Here is a 15,376-nt window from a genome sequence, read left to right on the forward strand (position 1 = left end):
TAGCATGACCAGCACTCCCAACCAGGGAGCTGCTGGAGAGAGACCAACACAGAGCAATGAGGATGATTAGGGGACTTGAACATCCCTGCTATGATGAGACTGAGGGCCCTGGGGCTGCTCAGCCTGGAGAAGTGTGACAGCTTTAGGCTGTGCCTTTGCAAAGATAGCTGCAAGTGTGGAGCAGGAGGCTGGAGGAGTACAAACAAAACCCACAGCTGGGTGTAAAAGGCAAACACAGCTTTCCATTTGGCCTCCCCGACTCAGCTAGCTGAGCTTTTGTTAATGCAGGCAGGGGAAACCACCACAGCAAGTGAAGGCTGGGAGGGAGCTGATCAAGGTCTATCAATAGCTGAGGGCTGCATGTCAGGATGAAGGTGCCAGGCTCTTTGTGGTGGTGCCCAGTGACAGGCCAAGGAACAGGGACAAGCTGGAACTCAGGAGGCTGCACCTCAACAGGAGGAGACACTGCTGTGTGGTGAGGGTGGCAGAGCCCTGGAGCAGGCTGCCCAGAGAGGTTGTGGAGTCTCCTGCTCTGGAGCCTTTCCAGCCCCACCTGGATGTGCTCCTGTGCAGCCTCCCCTGGGTGCTGCTGCTCTGGCAGGGGGCTTGGACTGGATGATCTCTGGAGGTTCTTTCCCCCTCCCTGCATTCTGTAATTCTGTGATACTTCTACCCCTTCAGCACAGAAGGGGAGGCAGTGTGCTCCTGAACACAGCTCTGCTCTCCACCACTGCACCTTCTGCTCTCTGAACCACAAAGAAACAGCCAGGCTGCTCTGTCCACCCCAGCACAACCTCTCTCCTAGCTGCTGCTCCTTCCTTTTCAGTGTTACACAATTGATCAGCTTGATTTGGCTGAATGTTTGCACAGCCTTGGCAAGCAAATGTGTATTTTTTTCCTCCTCATGCTGGAAGGAACAGTTTATTTCAAAGAGTTAAAGAGCCACAGGGACCCTGGAGATGTTCTACATCCTCTGGCTGTGGTATGCACTCTGCAAGGCTTTGAAGGCCACACTATGCAGCAGCCCCTTGGAGGATATGGCTGTGTAAACCATCTCACAGGCTCTTTTCCTACCTACACTGAAGGCCTAGTGTCTCCAGGAGGAAAAAAACCCCAACACAACAAGTAACCATTCCTGTAAGTGGAAAAAATCCCTGCTAGACAGATTCATCAAGAGGAAAGCTCTGAAAGGAGAAGGTAATCCAAACACGTGCCTGGAATTCACCATTAATAATGTCCCTGGCACAAGCCTGCCCAACAGTGCTCCACTGTTAGCCACACACCATTGTCTGCACCCTGCTGATGCTCAGCTCCACAGCCACACAGCCACAGCTCTGCCTGCAGCCTGGGGCACCTGTGCTGTGCCAGCACTCCAGCTGCCGTCACACAGCCGCTTCTTCTGCCACCTTCCCAAGCAGAGAGGGAGTCGCTGGCAAAGATGCAGACCCCATATGTGCTGCAGCCCCAGAGCCACAGTTTGGGCAAGTGGGATCATTCAGTTAGGAAATAAGCCCCCAAAAGACAATGGCCCACATTCTTTCCTCAGTCACTAAGTGTAACTCAGGAATTTTGACCCTTCCCCAGCTGCCAAACGAAGCCAGAGCACATGGTTGGTGCTCTGAAAAACAAACCCATCTGCACTGCTGCAATGCTTAAGTGCAGCTGGGACAAACAAAAGCAACCAAGCAGCACATTTTGTTCAGTGGAATCAGTCCTTGTCTGAGAGCAGAGCAGTATCTGGGCAGTATCTGCTGGGTCACCAGGTGTGATGGCTCTGGTCACTTCACACCGTGATCTCTCACTCAGCACACAGCCACAGCAGAACACTGAGCTAAGGGTCTGCAGCAAAGAGCTGCTCTGGGCAAGGCTTAGCAAACCCCACGTGGCCATAACTGCTCTCCATAGCAGTGCACTGCTGAAAATGAGGAGCTGGCAGGGCAGCCAAGAGAGGGCATTCTGCCCCTGGGCTCTGCTCAGACCTCACCTCCCATCCTGCCTCCAGCTCTGCTGTCCCCAGCAGGAGAAGGACACAGAGGTGCTGGAGAGAGTCCAGAGCAGGCCACAAAGATGCTCCAAGGTCCCTTCCATTTCCAGACCATACTTGACTAGGTACAGCCTATCAGGAGCATTTAAGCCACATCAAAAAGGCTGCAGGGGAAGCGATCAGCTTTGTCTTCCAAAGGGTGTCTTTAACTCTGCCAGCCCAGACTCCTTTCCTCATGGCCACTTGGCTCTCTCATTGTAAATTCTGATGCCCTTTTTTGTGGCTCACAGACGTATTATATCAGTGTGGCAGAGGGGAGGCACAGAAAAAGTGAGTCAGGGAAGGAAAAGCAATCCAGGATGAAGGCAAAAAGCCTGGGAAAAAGCTTCCTAGAAGGGATTTTCCGTGCCAGCGAAGACAAGCACGGGCTGTGTGGAGGGGACTGGGGCTCAGGGAATGCAGGCGCTGAGGAGAGCACTTCTGGACAGAAGACATTTGCTGTGACTGGAAGATGAACAGAGGGGGCAGAATACAGAGCCTCTGTAAGATGAAGAGACCCAAAGGAGGCTGAGACACAGCATTCCAAATCATTTAGGAAAAACAACACTGAGGGCAAACATTTCCTTTATATAACTTGGCAGGCAGTGCTGAGAAATGCAGCGTGGCTCTCCAGCCCTTGGCAAGAGCAGAGGGCCAGCAAGGCTCTGGTGTGAATAATGTGCACAGCAAATGTGAGCTTGAATTCAGCTCAGCTTACCACAAGAATTAGGAGCAGATTTTCTCCTTTGCCAGTTTGTAAACTGATTTTCCCATCTGTTTTGCTTCCTGCACTCAAGCCCTTTACCTTAGACATTGCATAACAAGCACCAGCAAGTCTTTTCCCCTTGCTAAATACCATCCCAGCAACAACCTAAAGCTGACAGCACAAGGCTGACACTCTTCCCAAAGGCCAGCCACTGGTTTTGTCAGAAGGTGACTTATGGAGAGGGGCACAGCCCTGGAGCAGCAGGGCTTGGAGCAGCAGGGCTTGGAGCAGCAGGGCTTGGAGCAAGGAGCCTGTCCCTCTGTCACCAGCAATGAATGCACATTCCTTACCTCACAGGCAAAGCTCAGCCAGATGATCCTACTCAGCTTATCATGTCCTTTAGTCCTTACCAGAAGGCTGCTCAGAGGGCAGTAGCTCAGCCATCTGCTCTGGAGATGTCTCTGCATGAAAGACAAACCTTTTTGCTAGTTTATTTGTCCCACTTTGCTCTGAAGTCAGCCTCTGGTCTTTCTTCCCCTAGGGGACACATCCTGCTGAGGCCAAAACTGTAAAGCTGCTGAGCAGTCACAAGACCTTCGTGCATGTACCCACAGGTTTTGCTTTAGCCAGAAACACCCTGAAACACCACAGTTGATTAGAAAGTGGTCTGCACTGATGCCACTGCTAACAGGGGAAAACATTCTCAGGCTAAGAAACAACCACTAAAGTCACAGCTGACTCAGCCTGGAGAGGAGAAGGCTCCAGGGACACCTAACAGCAGCCTGCCAGTGCCTCAAGGGGCTACAGGAAGGCTGCAGAGGGACTGCTCCCAAAGGCCTGCAGGGGCAGGACCAGGGGCAATGGTTTGAAATGAGAGCAGAGCAGATTGAGATTGGATGTGAGGAACAAGTTCTGCAGCAGGAGGCTGCTGGAACACTGCAGCAGGTTGCCCAGGGAGGGAGTGGAGCCATTCAAGGTGGGGCTGGACAGGGCTCTGGACAACCTGCTCCAGTGGGGGATGTCCCTGCTGAGTGCAGGGGGCTGGACTGGGTGAGCTCTGGAGGTCCCTTCCAAGCCAGACCATCCTTGGCTTCTGTGACTGAAACAGGAAGAGGATTAACTTGCCTGGCAAACCAAACCACACCTGGTGTTTCTCCTTGGTGATGCCAATGTGTTACCAACTGCTTGCAAGAACAGATTAAATGGCCTGTCAAACCAAGTCCAGCAGAAGAGGAGGCACTGTGGGTTCTTCCCTGCTGAAGGGAGAACAGCCAGGACTTGAACAGAGAATGTGACAAACAGCTGAGTGGACCTGAGGCTTGGGCTGCCTCCACCCTGCTGCAGAAGCGACTTTTCCAGTCACTGCATGTTGTGGAATCTCATTTTGGCTTTGACATACCCTAATCCCACTGCAAATGCCACTCCATGGGCAGGGAAAGCCAAGCACCTTCTCCTGCACCCGTGGGCAGAGCCCAGTACCAGAATCACACTGCTTAGCCACATTTTAGCTTCATCTTCCTCACACCAACACTGCAGGCTCTGCACAAGGCATCAGGCTTGGCAGAAATCACCACTCTCACACCACACTGCACAGCTGTGGCAAGGTTCTGCTGGGGGGTGGTTGGTTGGGTTGGCTTTGCAGGAAGAGTAGCTCCAACTCCAACTCAGTAATAGGCAAACTCCTCCCTCTTTGGCCTCCCCTGGCAGAAGAGAACTTTCCAAAAGATAAAAGATGGAATTATTTAAGGAATTACTGGGGGGGGGAGGGATTGTCACATCCAAATGCCTTCCCCATTAATTCCTGAGCAAATCTCTACCTCTTGGTCCACCACATTGATTCCTCCAAAATGTGCATGTCAGGTAGTCTGCAGCCTGGGCTCTGATTTCCTCATGAGCAACAGAGGTGAAAGAGGGATGGGTCACAGACACTCTTCTGCCTCTGCTCTCCAGGGTCTTTCATTGCAAACCAAACCCAACCAACCAGCCAAAGAACAAGCTCTTCAGCTGCAGGAATTGTTTCATTATCAAAGCAAGAGGCCCACATGCCTCCAGACAAGAAACTGGCAGATGGTCTGGGCCAGGCCACGCAGCTTTCTGAAGCACCAGCTCTCACTGTCAGATCCAGAAACAGGTCAAGCCCTACCAGGCACAATTTCCTCACCACTTGTTTAATGTCTTTGCTTTCCTTTTACTGTCTCATAGGCCCAGATTACAGAGATGAAGCTCTCAGGCACAGTGAGCAGACCCTGCAGAAGCCAACCCCAGAGAAAGGCTGGTAGGGAGCGATGGCTCTTGCCACCCAAAGAACAGCAGTGGGAGCGTAGGGAGGCACCAAAACAAGGCCCTTCTGGGCACCTATTGATCAGGAGATCACTGACTCATTGCTGCAGCTGTGCACAGGGCGTGGGGCAAGCCTCAGGAACGGCTGTCACAGGGCACATGGAAAAGAGGGCCACATCCTGCATCAAGGGCAGGCACCACGGCCGCAGGAAGGGAAGGCCATGCCTCACTGACGCGCTGGAATTGCTGGAGCCAGCGGCTGCCAAGACAAACATGGGGAGTGCTGTGGCTGCTGTGCACTTGGGTGTGCAGAAACACTGCCCAGAACTCCTAACTGAGCATACTGGCTGCTGTGCAAAGCCAAAGGCTCACCCCAAAACCAGGGCCCCCTCTGCCCCTCACAGAGAGCGAGGCTGCCCCTTGGGCTGCAGGCAAGGCAGGGCTCTGGCGGGGGCGGGGGGCTCCGGCCTCGCTACCAAGCGCTGAGAGGGAGCAGGCTGTGCTCACACTGGCAGCAGGAGGGAGCAGACACCCTGGGGGACACAGCACTGCAGAGGAAGCAGGAAGACCAATCAGTCATCAAACTGCACCTTGGAGAATTCTCTAGAAGCAGAAGGCACCTTTCAAGATTAAGGGATCTGAAGGCAAGGCTCACAGCTGGAAGCTCACTCACAGGCACCTGGAAGCTCACTCACAGGCTGCTGGAAGCTCACTCACAGACAGCTGGAAGCTCACTCACAGGCTGCTGGAAGCTCACTCACAGGCTGCTGGAAGCTCACTCACAGGCTGCTGGAAGCTCACTCACAGGCAGCTGGAAGCTCACTCACAGACAGCTGGAAGCTCACTCCCAGGCACCTGGAAGCTCACTCCCAGGCACCTGGAAGCTCACTCCCAGACAGCTGGAAGCTCACTCACAGACAGCTGGAAGCTCACTCACAGACACCTGGAAGCTCACTCACAGACACCTGGAAGCTCACTCACAGACAGCTGGAAGCTCACTCACAGGCTGCTGGAAGCTCACTCACAGGCTGCTGGAAGCTCACTCACAGGCTGCTGGAAGCTCACTCCCAGGCAGCTGGAAGCTCACTCACAGGCAGCTGGAAGCTCACTCCCAGGCAGCTGGAAGCTCACTCACAGGCAGCTGGAAGCTCACTCACAGGCAGCTGGAAGCTCACTCACAGACAGCTGGAAGCTCACTCCCAGACAGCTGGAAGCTCACTCACAGACACCTGGAAGCTCACTCACAGACACCTGGAAGCTCACTCACAGACAGCTGGAAGCTCACTCACAGGCAGCTGGAAGCTCACTCACAGACAGCTGGAAGCTCACTCACAGGCAGCTGGAAGCTCACTCCCAAACTCACTCTTCAGCCTCAGCACAGCCAGCAGTGGCTATGCCCCTGCCCCCCTGCCCCATTTGGCAGAGCAAGCACAGCCAGGCCTCACTGTGCCCAAGGCAGGGAGCACACTGCCTCCTGGAGCACTTTCCACAGTCACCACCTCTTTGCAAAGAGAACCACTCAGCTTCTGAGACACTCAAACACCCTGCACTGCATTCTCTGCCTGCTCTGACTTCTGTGTAAGGAGGAGTGGGTATGACCAACCCCCCCACTGAGCACTGATGCCCTGCTGACAGGGCTGCCACAGCCAGTGCAGTGCTCTTGATGCTGATACCCATTAACTTCTGCAGAACACCAGCGCTGACAGGCACAGACTTCAGCTGTCAGATCATGCTCCTCCACTGGCAGCCACTCTCCTACTAAAAATGTGTCCTGGTTCTCTCAATTACAAAGGGAGAAAAGCGAAACAGGAAGACTCCACAGGCCAGGCTGTCATTACAAAAGCTCTGGTGACAACAGCAAGCTCTGGAGCCTTGCTCTTGGGCTTAATTACAATGTCACTGTCCCCTCACTGCACAGTGCTTAGAGGGTTTTACCTCGGGGCCTATCATTTATTCTATATATTAACATTTAGAGCTATAACCCTGAGCCAACATAGCCACAGCTAGGCCACAGACCCTGCTCTGCTGGGCCTGGAGGCCAGCACTGCTGTCCTGCATCTGAGACGGAGCCCCAGCAACCCTGCGGCTTTGGGAGCGCTGCTGAGGCGAGGCAGCGAAGCACTGCCTGCTGGAGCTGCATCCCTGCAGGGACTGGCAGCTCTGCCTTCTGCTGCTCTGCTGTTCATCATGCTGTCATGGTACCATCCTACCAGTCAGGGTTGGAAGGGACCACAAGGATCAGCCAGCTCCAACCCCCCTGCCATGGGCAGGGACACCCCACACTAGATCAGCCTGGCCAGAGCCTCATCCAGCCTGGGCTTAAACACCTCCAGAGACAGGGCCCCAACCACCTCCCTGGACAACCCATTCCAGGGCTTCACCACTCTCATGGGGAAGAACTTCCTCCTCACCTCCAGCTTCATTCCATTCCCCCTAGTCCTATCACTCCCTGAGAGCCTGAGCAGTCCCTCCCCAGCCTTCCTGTAGCCCCCTTCAGATACTGGAAGGCCACAATGAGGTCACCTGGGAGCCTTCTCTTCTCCAGACTGAACAGCCCCAACTCCTTCAGTCTGTGCTCACAGCAGAGCAGCTCCAGCCCTCTGCTCATCCTCCTGGCCCTTCTCTGGACACCTTCCAGCACCTCCAGATCCCTCTTGCCATAGGGGCTCCAGAACTGTTCTCATGAAGTTCAATAAGAGCAATAAGAGCAAGTGCAGGGTCCTGCATCTGGGTCGAGGCAATCCCAGGCACAAATACAGGCTGGGCAGTGACTGGCTGGAGGATAGCCCTGAGGAGAGAGACTTGGGGGTGCTGGTGGACAAAAAGCTCAACATGAGCTCTCAGTGTGCACTTGCAGCCCGCAAAGCCAATCAGATCCTGGGCTGCATCAGGAGAAGTGTGGCCAGCAGGTCGAGGGAGGTGATCCTCCCCCTCTACTCAGCCCTGGTGAGACCCCACCTGGAGTACTGTGTCCAGTTCTGGAGCCCCTATTACAAGAGGGATGTGGAGGTGCTGGAACGTGTCCAGAGAAGGGCCACGAGGATGATCAGAGGGCTGGAGCACCTCTCCTATGAGGACAGACTGAAGGAGTTGGGGCTGTACAGTCTGCAGAAGAGAAGGCTCCCAGGTGACCTAATTGTCGCCTTCCAGTATCTGAAGGGGGCCTACAGGAAGGCTGGGGAAGGACTTCTCAGGATATCAGGTAGTGATAGGACTAGGGGGAATGGAATGAAGCTGGAGGTGGGGAGATTCAGGCTGGATGTGAGGAGGAGGTTCTTCACCATGAGAGTGGTGAAACCCTGGAATGGGTTGTCCAGGGAGGTGGTCGAGGCCCCGTCCCTGGGGGTGTTTAAGAGCAGGCTGGATGAGGCTCTGTCCAGCCTGATCTAGTGTGGGGTGTCCCTGCCCATGGCAGGGGGGTTGGAACTAGATGATCCTTGTGGTCCCTTCCAACCCTGAATGAAACTATGAAACTATGAAACTATGAAACTGGAAGCAGTACTCCAGGTGGGGTCTCCCCAGAGCTGAGCAGAGGGGGAGGATCACCTCCCTTGCCCTGCTGGCCACACTTCTCCTGCTGCAGCCCAGGCTCTGGTTGGCTTTCTGGGCTGCAAGTGCACACTGAGAGCTCCTGGTGAGCTTCTCCTCCCCCAGCACCCCCAAGGCTCTCTCCTCAGGGCTGCTTTCCAGCCAGTCCCTGCCCAGCCTGCATTTGTACCTGGGATTGCCTCGACCCAGCTGCAGGACCCTGCCCTTGCTCTTGTTTGAAAGATACCAATCAAGTGCCCTGCACCGCAGCAGGCAAGCCGGAGGTGAGCCTCAGCTGCACTATGGAAAGGTATGGACTGAAGGGTGGATGCTAGGCTGCTGGTTCCAAGGTGCTTTTCCCATGTAGGAAACCAGAAACAGATGTGGAGTATCTGGTTTTGATTTCTGCTGCACTGCACGGATCAGGAAGAGCTACACTGAGCAAAGCCAGACGACATCCAAGTGAATTGCCCTGTAAATATTGAGGAGGATGTGGAATTAGAGCCCTGAAACTTGTGTCAGACCACAAGATCTCCCTCTCCTGAACATCTCAATAACAACCCTCTCACATCTCTGTCTCCAAAATGGAAGGTGGCATTCCCAGTCAGAGCAAACAAACACTTTTAACACTCAGAAGACAAAGCCCCCAAGCCTCCCCTGCCTGTGTAACAATGACCAGGCTTAGGCAGCTGAGAAGCGCAGGGGTGGAGCCCTCCTGCGCCGGATGGAGCATCTGCCACTGCCCGTGAGACTCTCTCACTCCAGATCCAAGAGGCTGGGAATGCCATGGCAGTGCTTTCCTGCAAGCAGCACCAACACTTCTCAGCAACATATTAACCCCCTGCAGCACTAGGAAATACCCAGGGGAAACTCAGCACAGCAGCAGAAATAGCTTCCACATACAGACTGAAGTGAGCACCATCTGTGGTGGTCTAGAGACACACCTAGCACAAGCAGGGGAGCACTGCAGTGCCTGGATCTTCACCTCCTTCCTCCCACCTCTCTCAAAGTGAGCACGTGGGAGATTTTTACATGATGTTATCAGGAGTTGAGGCTGGTTGGAAGAGACCTCTGAGACCATCCAGTCCAGCCTTTCACCTAGCACCTAAGAGCCACCACTAAACCACGTCCCTAAGCACCAGCTCCACAGGCTGCTGGAACACCCCCAGGGATGGTGACTCCAGCACTGCCCTGGGCAGAACATTCCAATGGCTGAGAACCCTCTCTGGGAAGAAATATTTCCTAGCATCCAGCCTGAACCTGCCCTGCTGCAGCCTGGAACCACTTCCTCTGCTCCTGTCCCTTGTCACCAAGGAGCAGAGGCTGCCCCCTCCTCACTCCAACCTCCCTTCAGGGAGCTGTAGAGAGCAATGAGGTCTCCCCTGAGCCTCCTCCTCTCCAGCTCCCTCATTGCCTCCCCACAGCCCAGGGGCTGCAGGCCCTTCTCCAGCCTGGCTGCCCTGCTCTGGACACCTCCAGCCCCTCGGTGTCCTTCCTGCAGGGAGAGCCCAGAGCTGAGCGCAGCCCTCGAGGGGTGGCCTCCCCAGTGGGGAGGTGGTGGGGGGTGGTCACCTCCTGCCCCTGCTGCCCACCCTGCCTCTGACCCAAGCCCGGCTGCCCTTGCCCTGCTGGGGCACCCCAGGGCGCTCCGCAGCTTTCCCGCCGAGGCTGTAGCTGGCGGCGTCGGGCGCGGCACTGCGCGAGGGGGCGGCGGCGGCCGCGTGCGGCCGGGCGGGGGGCAGCGCCGATCGCGGCCCGCAGGTGCGTCCCGACGGCTGCCTGGGCGGCGAGCGCGGGGCCGCGCCCGACCGGCGCCTCTGCGGCCGCCAGGGTACGGGCAGCCCGACTCGGGCCGCTGTGCAGCCGGAACCCGCCGCCCCAGCGCGGTCTCCGGGGTCGCCGCTCCCGTCGGGGGCGACGCCGGGGCCCGGCCGCGGCCTCCCCGTCCCGTCGGGGCACCCGCGTGCGGCGGCGGTGCGCGGGCGCCCCCTGCTGCCTCGCCGCGGCAGCGCCGCAGGAGGCGGCGGAGGAGCTGCGCGGCACGAGCGAGCCGCGGCCGGGTACCCGCCGGCGGCTGCGGACCGAGCCTGCGGGAAATGGCCTGAAGCTGTGGGACTGCAGCACACGGGCGGGACGAGGGCTTCTGTGGGCCTGCGGTGGGAGCTGGGGCTGTGAACGGGCTGCCAGAATGGCCTGAAGATCGCAGAGGCACAGAACGTTAGAGGCTGGAAGGGAGCTCCAGGGATCACCCAGCCCAAGCCCCTGCCAGAGCATCACCCAGGGCAGGCTGCACAGGAAGGCATCCAGGTGGGGCTGGAAAGGCTCCAGAGAAGGAGACTCCACAACCTCTCTGGGCAGCCTGCTCCAGGGCTCTGGCACCCTCACTGTACAGAAGTTTCTCCTCCTGTTGAGCTGAAACCTTCTCTGTTCCAGTCTGTATCCATTGTGCCTTGGCTTATTGCTGTGCACCACCAGAAAGAGCCTGGCACCTTCATCCTGACCCCCACCCCTCAGCCATTGATAGCCATTGATCACATCCTTCTCAGCCTTCTCTTCTCCAGGCTAAACAGCCCCAGAGCTCTCAGTCTCTCCTCACAGGGGAGATGCTCAAGCCCCCTAAGCATCCTCCTGGCTCTCCCTTGGACAAGATGTGGAGCTGCAGCACACAGGGGAGCCAAGGGCTCCTTTGAGCCTTTACTGGGAGCTGGGGCTATGAACAAAGACTGATAGAAATGGCCAGTGGGTTAAAAGACAAGGCTGCACAACTCTCCCATCAAATAAAAGGTACAGCTGCTTCAAGTGAGAGGTGAGAACATCACTGCAGGGTCAAGGGATTCCTTGGTGTCCAAGGGCACACTGCCACCCTTCCATTACCTCCTTGGCACCATCAGAGCTGTGCTTCAAAGCATGCCATGTACTGACTTTGTAAGGTCAGAGGGAACATTGGCCAGCAAAGTGTTGTTTCTAGTTAAGCAACAGGGACCCTAAAAGGGGCTGAAGTGGTCAGCCTAGAGTCACAGCAACTCAGAGACATGGACAAGCGTTGGTCTCTGGCCTCTTGGCTCGCAGGTAAGTGCATCAGGCACTAAAACTGAAATTCAGGTAGCAAGTGAGTTCAAGAAGTCACACTGTCTGGATCCTTTGTGTCTTCCATAGCAGCACATATGCCTGAGGGGTACAAAGTGTCCTGGTGTGGATTTATCAGCTCAAACTCAGTCTGGACGGGCAGTAAGGGAAGCTCTTGCACTGCTGTGATGGTCAGGGGCACAGTTTTCACTCTGTCCAGAAAAACATCCAGAGCAACTGCCAGGGATCAGCTGTGGGCAGTTTGTTGTTCTCTTCATCTTGACAGAGGGACCAGATGAGCAGAGTGATTATGGGAAACAAATCCTTGCTCCTGCCACCATCCATTGCAGTAAGGCAGGCAGCAGCCCACACTGAGTGAGTGTGGAGGGAGAATAAACAGAGAGTATTACCCCCAGCACTTAATCCAGTCTTATGAACAAGGCTTAAAGCAAAAAGTCCCAGAGGATTTATGACATTAAGCAAAATAAACTAACAGGTCACTCCAGGAAGGGCTATATCTGGACAGGGAAAATATTGGAACCTTTGAAAGAGAGACCCAAATTCTTTGGTTCACATCAATTGTCTTAAATAAACAGAGCCCTGAGATGAGGCTTTATGCTCCACAGCATCATTTTAATGGTTTTCAGCAGGAGGAAATGGAAAACATTGGGGAAATTAACCTGACAGATGAGGTAGCAGAGCTGCAATTTAAAAAGCAATATCCTTCCACGGGAGCCAAGGAAAACAAAATAGTCCTCTGTGTGCTTCTGTAGGCTCCTTGTTTTATTTGCTGTTGCTCTGGCTGGCAAGCCCAAACATTTCAGCATGAATTTTATTACTGAGAGGGGAAAAAAACCCATGATTATTTCATGAAAATCACATTGGAGATGCACCTCCTACCTCTAACAGCATGTTGTTAGCTTCAGAAAACGTTCCCCCAGCCGTCTTGCTTTCACACTTGGTAGGTGCCCATGACAGCTGCAGCTCTGCTTTTTCCACTGGGGTTGGGTTTTTCCTTTCCACATCCACAGCAATTAGCATTTTGGCAAAACATTTGCCCTTTCCTAAACCTACCAATTCTGATTAGTGATTGCAGTGCAGCCCTGTGCAGTGGGCATCACTCAAAGACGCTCTGCTTCCATCCAGAAGGATCTTCACAGGCCTGAGAAGTGGACTGGTGGCAGCCACAGGAGCTTCAACAAGTCCAAGTGCAGGGTCCTGCAGCTGGGTCAGGCCAACCCCAGGCACAAATCCAGGCTGGGTGCAGAGTGGCTTGAGAGCAGCTCTGCAGAAAGAGCCTTGGGGGTGCTGGGTGCTGAGCAGCTCCCCAGGAGCCAGCAGTGCTTCCTGCAGCCCAGAGGCAGCTGTGTGCTGGGCTGCAGCCAGAGCAGTGTGGGCAGCAGGGCAGCAGAGGGGATTCTGCCCCTGGGCTCTGCTCAGACCTTACCTCCAATCCTGCCTCCAGTTCTGCTGTCCCCAGCAGGAGAAGGACACAGAGCTGCTGGAGAGAGTGCAGAGGAGGCCACAAAGATGACCCAAGGGCTGGAGCAGCTCTGCTGGGAGCACAGGCTGAGGGAGCTGGGGCTGTGCAGCCTGCAGAGGAGAAGGCTCCAGGGGGACCTCAGAGCTGCTGCCAGGAGCTGAAGGGATCCTGCAGGAATACTTACAGATGTGTGTTATGGGGTTTTACTCTGGACAACAACAGCTGGCCACTTCTAACTGAACTGAAGGACATTTGTCACAGTCCATGGAAACTCCTTTCCAGTGGTATTGAATCTTCTAGTTAAGGCTGACCACTACAGCCCTTGATCTGTCAGCCAGAATAACCAAATGCAAGCAGTAGAACTGTCCCAAGAGTAACTGCTAATGATTCATGCTGAAAAATTCAACGGGGAGATCTTGGCTGGCTGGGAAACACCAGTGAGAGAAGGTAGGAGGGACATGGAATACCTGAACTACAGGTCCTGTGTGACAGAAGACCTTCTCCCCACAATGTTTTTCTTGGCCCTGGCTGTCCCAAAGCCATTCCTGAATCAGGAGCAAAATAAACCAGCAGTACTGCTGTGATTTAAAGAGAAGAGAAACATCAACCAGTTTTCATACCCTGTCCCCTGCAGACTGTTTGTCTTCAGGTCTGAGTTCTCCACTCCACACAAGCAGGCACCAGGCTCCTCTGCACAGGCACTGTGATGCTCCTTAGCCCAGCACAGTGTGCAACCTCAGCAGCCCTAGCAGCTTTCAGGGCCAAGGTTCTGGGTGAGGCTGAAGCTGTTCAGTGAAGGTTGCAGCTTTGGGAGCCCTGCACAGAGAAGCTCCCAGGGCTCCATGCAGCAATGGATGTGGTTAGCTCAGGCTGCAGAAGGTACAAATGCTGCAGGCCTGGGCATGAGAGCAGAGTGGAATCCCTGTGCTCACACTGAGCTCATCCTTTCGATGGGGAAACAACAACAGCAGTTTACAGGAGGGTCCCTCTGCACCTGCAGGTCAGTGGCTGCAGTCCATCACCTTTGGAAGCAGACCATTTAACCAGTCTAGAGCCACACTTCCAGAGCAGCCTGAGTGCTTCCCATGCCATCTCTGTGCCTCAGCCTCCAGCAGGGCTGGGATCTCACAACTGGGAAGCAGCGACCCCCTGGCAGAATATTGTCCTCCTGCTTGCAGCCATTGCTTCTGGGAACAGAGGCAGTGCTGTGTGGAGCCCTGAGTGCAGGCTGGGATAGATGTGCCCTCATCCAGTGTTTGCAAGCAAGGTTTGCTCTGCTTTGGTGGAATTTTAGCCATTTCCTTTGTCACTTTGATGCTCCCTCTGTCAGGGAGAGTTATAGACCTCAGCAGGAAGAAAGCACAAAGTGTTCCAGGGAAAATCACAGAAGGGCTGTACAAGCCTGGCTTGTCCCAGTGCTCTGATCCATGCATGTGGGTATTCATAGATCAGTTGGGTATGTAATAGCAAATCTATGAGGGGAAAATCCTCTACTATAAATATTTAAACCAAAGATGCTGGAGCCAGGGCCTGCACGCTGTCTGGCACAGGCTCTTCTCAGCAGCAAATGAACAGTGGTGCTGAAGGCAGCCCTAAGGTTAATCTTCCAGGTTTCTAGCACTCCAAATCTCCAGCACAAGAGACAAGACAAAAGACATTCAAATCTTATACACTGATAGATCAGATCTATGCAGATCTAGCAGGCAGCAGCAAGACCTTGGGCAGCCTGGGGTTTGAGTGAGGAGAAAGTGAATGAAATTCAACAAGGACAAGTCTGGAGTCTGGCATCTCGGAAAGAACAGCCCCATGGTCCAGCACAGGTTGGAGAGCAGCATAGGGGAAAGGGGTTGGGGGTCCTGGTGGACAAGAGGATGCCCAGGAGTTGGCAATGTGCCCTTGTGGCCAAGAAGGCCAAGGGCAGCCTGGGGTGGATTAGAAGGGCTGCTGTGAGTAGGCTGAGGGAGGTTCTCCTGCCCCTCTCCTCTCTCCCCTGCTGAGGCCACATCTGGAATATTGTGTCCAGTTCTGGGCCCCTCAGGTCAAGCTGGAGCAGAGGAGGTGCCAGGGGAACAGGAGGGGAAACTTTGTCCCTGTGAGGGTGGCAGAGCCCTGGAGCAGGCTGCCCAGAGAGGTTGTGGAGTCTCCTGCTCTGGAGCCTTTCCAGCCCCACCTGGGTGTGTTCTGTGTGCCCTGCCCTGGGTGCCCTGCTCTGGAAAGGGTTGGACTGGGTGGTCTCTGGAGGTCCCTTCCAGCCCCTGCCATTGTGTGACCCTGTGTGACTAAGCAGTCC

Source organism: Melanerpes formicivorus, unplaced genomic scaffold (assembly GCF_026170545.1).
Source record: "Melanerpes formicivorus ecotype bairdi unplaced genomic scaffold, bMelFor1.0.p_v2 SCAF_68, whole genome shotgun sequence".
NCBI classification, from domain to species: domain Eukaryota; kingdom Metazoa; phylum Chordata; class Aves; order Piciformes; family Picidae; genus Melanerpes; species Melanerpes formicivorus.